Below are 4861 nucleotides of genomic sequence, written 5' to 3'. Positions count from 1 at the left end.
ATTTCAGGTGAGACATGAGCTCCCGCACCATTACAGGCAGGTCTTGGAGTGAACTGCACCCATGTGATGAGCACAGGCTTGGGCGGGGCCAAAGTCAGGGACAGTGGGCAATTGGTCACTGTGCTCTGCTTTGTATCAGCATTTGGCTCAGGCTCAGTGCTCACCACATAGGAAACTGCTGGACCCCCACGCTCCCACAAACGTTAATGAGGCAGATCTAGAAAGCAGAGGCCAGGGGAACTGAGGCTCAGGCTTTGTATGTGGGTAGATCAGATCAGAGACCAGCATCCATTTGCTGTAGACTTGAAATGGAGCCAGTTCTGTTCTGAGCCTCTGCTTCCATTGAAATGGAGCGGTGGTGGCGCACACCCTTAATCCCAGCGCTCTGGAGGCAGAGGCATTGGGATCTATGAGTTGAAGGCCAGCCTGGTCTACGTAGAGAGTTCCAGGGCAGCTGAGGCTATACAGAAAAACCATGACTGGAAAAAAAAAACCAAAAACCAAACAAACAAACAAAAAAACCCCAAACCAAACCAAATCTTGGGTCTCCCGTTTGTCAATTCTCACTTTCACAGCTGTTGACAGACTAGTGCCCAAAAGGTAATTCTTTTTCAAGTTTTATTGTAAAATCCTCAGAAAAAGAGCATTGACAATGACCATACTTTATGATAATCTGTGAGTCTCTTTTTTTCTTTTTTTTGTCAAGTGGTACAGTAAATACATCATGTGTTCAATACCGTGTCATACATCAAAATAAACACAAACTTATTTCAAATGCCACATACTGTTACTGTGTTGGTACAAATTTCTACTAAAGTTGATGTATTAAAAATAATTTATATATATCTTATAAATAAGGAAAAAATTCACATGTGTATAATAATTACAGGCGGCCTTTTGAGAAATACTGATTACAGAAAATATATTTTGGAGTCCACACAACTGCTCAAAAGAATGTAGCTTGCCTCAATGTAAGAGATCCAAGGGTTTTTCTGAGGCGGGGAAAGGGTGACGATCTCTTGATGGTGTGCGTAGGGGTTCCACAACTCGAAGGTCATTCGGCAACACAATAGCGTGACATGGTGTGCGACCAATCCAGCAAAACTTCATGCCCAGTTTCACTTTGGGTCGTTTCACACAGCCTTCAGGAAGCAGGGCAGCAGCACTGGGGCATATGGGGAGCCCTGGAGCCAAGGCAGGGAGGAAGGAGGGTGGAGGAGGCAGGCAGGGAGGGTGTGGATGTGGGGTGCTACCACCAGGGGGCACAGTGGGTCTGGGTCTGGTCGCCTGCAAGCTTGTTTCTCTCCCATCTCTGGAGATGGCATGCTAGACAGTGGATGAGGACTTAGAGTTTAGAGAGCCCCTGGGCCTTACAACCAGCCAATGCTGGCTTCCCTTTTTCCAGAAGGTGAACTGTGGAGAGCAACAGGTCACCAAGACTTGGTGTAGGGGGCCAGTCCACACACAAGGCTTTTGTGGGCTGGAGGCAGGGTTCTCTAGAGCTGTCTAAGGTAGGGCCATGTTTTCTAGGCCACTAGTGGTTTTTCATTGGAACACTAAAGCAGCAAGGCATCATGGCCAGAGGTTAAATGATGCCTGTATGGTAGGAAGTTGATGCTCCATGAATGGCAGGAACTGTCATGGGAGTGAGCCCTGGGAAATGGACTGTATCATGGTCATTAAGTTGAGCTTGGAAAGAAAGGTGCATAAACAGTGACTTTGTCTAAAAAGCAAAAATGCTCTAAATGCTCTGGTGCCAGCTAAAAAAGCCTCACTATGAATTCTGGAGGTCCATTTCTTCTCTCCTTACATAGCCCATAATTTCACCCATTGTGTTTGGTTAAATGACACTTCCTAGCTAGATGCCCAAAGAGCCAGAGGAGAATGTGAAGACCTAAGGTGATGCTTGCTTATTATCTCTAGGCACCTGCTGGGGAGTTGATGCCCAAGTCTGCAGGCCCAGCCAAGACACCCCAGATCCTCAAGCCAGTGCGATAAACAGGAAATGGCTTGCCTTCCATCAGCCGCTTGGCATCTTGTGGTCACACCCTGAGTTCCCTGCTCCTGTTGGATCTTCTAAGTGTCCCATTTATCATCTTTGTGGCTATGGAGAGAAACCAAACCTAGACAGTTAGTGATGTTTGTCCTGGACAAAACCACATTGCCTCTGTGGTGGCCTGGGAGCAAATAATCAAATGGTAGCATCTAGTCTGTGAGTGACTTCTCATTTGAACCCTGAAAGCAGGGAGCAGGTGGGCAAAGGGCACACGAAGCTGGTGTGACAGAGTTGTTGCTCCTTGAAGGATGAGGGCCATCATGGGGGAACATCCCGGAAGGGAACCAGGAAGAAAGTGAATGAAGTGAGAAATGATGGAGAGGGTGGACTGCCTAGCATGAGACCGGGCTGAAATGAAATGCCACCAGCTCTCTCCCTGCTGGACGAGGGTCCCTCTTTCTGACCACCCTGAAGGTGCTTTCTCTAGTCTTCGGCTTCTAACTGGGTAGGACCGAGAACTAGGTTTGGGCTGTGATTTTGGACAGCAAGGTGCTATGCGTGGGTTCTGATCATACGTGGGGTGGGACTGGGGTGGGGCTGGTGGAGGACTTCCGAGTCAGTGCTACAGTAGTCTTCCATCATCTCTGGCCTCCTGGGGGGGCATTCTGGGGGTGCGGGGTGCCCGGGAGGAAGATGTGAGGTAGATTGGTGGGTGTGCAGGAGGGAGGGGAATGGCAACGATTTCCCAGGAGGCTTGCTTCTGGAAGGGAGGGTTGGGGAGATAGTTGTGGTGCTTGTTAGTGAAGATGGTCCAGCATCAGTGGTATCTGAATGAAACACATGAAAAAATGAAGCAACTACACTTTAGCCTGTGGTACAAAAATATATCCAGAGCGGATCTATTTCCCATCTCAGTTCTGAGATCTCCCTTAGTTCACAGGTTATTGGTCATCAGATGAATGAGAAGATGCAGCTGTACAAAGCCAACTCCTGCTGCGCTGGACGAAGACCGGAAGTTCCCATGCTCTGTGGCAGCAGGGCTGCTGCTGCTCTTGGCTCTGTTTGGAGGAGCAGTCAGTCCTCCTGGGTGGTTTCCCTTCAGTTGGGAGCCCTTTCCTGAACAGAGAGCCGGTGGAGGGGAGATAGCTCTGTTGGTGATGCTCACTCTCTACCTCAGAGAACCTGCAGCATAGTATTAGTATGTGATCCCAGCCTCGACTTCAGGCCTTTTCCAGCCGCCTCCTGTGATTCCGGAAGGCAGCAGGATGTTTGTGTGACTTGGGAACTGAAGAGATCCCTTTAACCATACTGGGGGTGGCCCACCCGCAGGCCTGTTTGGACAAGAGGATCACACACTCAGTCTGAAGCAGGAAGGCTCTCTTCCATGCGTTCTAGGGTGGCTGGGTAACATGTTGAGAGTGAGGACTTTGGGGCAGAAGGAGAACCAGCAGCTACAGGTGCACAGAATTTGTTTTCTGGAAAGAAAAGAACAGTTGAACGTTTACGTCATCAGCTGAATGTTAAGAATTACGGGTGGGGTTTATGTAAATAGCTTTCCTGGTGATTTTCTTGGTTAAACCAATCTTTCCTGGGTAAACTGTTAGTTGTCAGTCTTTGTGTTCAGACCAACCCCCACGGGCTGGGCTTGTTGCAGGAGACCCACTCGCGGTGTTGACATCTTCTGCCAGTGGGTTTTAAACTTGACTCACGAGTCTCTCTCTTCTGGCCCCAAAGTGAAGAGACATGGAAGCCAGGAATGATTTCCCCTTGGTCCTCTGCTTTCTACTGGTGTCCTCACCAGGAAGCCGTTCCACTTTTGTGACTGCGTCCTGGGCTGAGCTATTGACATCTGGGCTTCAGGTTTCTTCTGAGTTTTTGCTTTATGTCTTACATGCGGGTCACTGGACATACGCTGTCTCCAGTAACTCGACCAGAGGAAAAGAGAAATCTGGGAGTAACTTCCAGGAATGTGCAGAGATGGGGGACAGTGGCCAAGTAGCATTCCTGCTTTCTTCTGGTTTGTTGGACTAGATCTGCCTTTGACTTTGGAATACTTCATCCAAAGAGCGTGGGTACCCTTGCCTTGGTGGGTTTGGGGAGATGATGCTCTGCCTCTTTGAGGCTCAGGGATTCGTCTGCCTGAGGCAGACACTATTGTTCCAAAAGGAGAAATGGGTGAACATTGGAAGATTTTTAGTGAAAACCTGGGACTCTGGAATCATATTAAGATACTGAGGCGGATAAAAAGGGGTAAGAGATGCATCACCATCTACCCCATTGTGAAGCTAGCCATTAGGCCTCTGAGGTCAGCATCCTCAACTTCTATGTGTCTTGTCATTACCCAAATCTGAAACATGATAGCACATGTATGTACAGCCTTGGACTGTAAAGGACAGTTGTTTAGTGGCCTACGAGTCAGGAAACTGGAGTGAGCAATGGGGTTGCGCACGCATGCAGGAAGCGGGAGGGAGGTGTTTTCAAAGTCATGGCCATTGTTGGTAGGTCAAAGTGGCTAAGTCAGCCGAAATGTCTGGGGTAGACCCACTGTCTCAACGCCGTGGGTTTGCAGAATAATCATTCGAACTAGAAAGTTTTGGCCACAAACATGGGAGAGGACAGGAGTGTTCTGAGAAACCTGGGTGGGGGGGTCCTCTTTCTTGCTGAGAGTCTCTGACCCAGTTGGTCCCCATAGGGCTGGGTTGTGCCTCTTCCTGATGGCCTGAGAGCCTACCACAGGCAGACAGGAGGGGCTGACACAGCCCTTTGTGGTTTTCCACTTTGGAGATTGTGTAGATTGGAGTGTGGGAATGAAAACACTTAGGGAAAAGGGGCTCTCTTGAGGTGTGACAAGGGCTGAGGCATCAG

The sequence above is a fragment of the Peromyscus eremicus genome, chromosome 8a (genome assembly GCF_949786415.1).
Source record: "Peromyscus eremicus chromosome 8a, PerEre_H2_v1, whole genome shotgun sequence".
Classification (NCBI taxonomy): Eukaryota; Metazoa; Chordata; class Mammalia; order Rodentia; family Cricetidae; genus Peromyscus; species Peromyscus eremicus.
The sequence above is the reverse complement of the archived record's forward strand: the minus strand, read 5'-3'. Positions refer to the sequence as shown.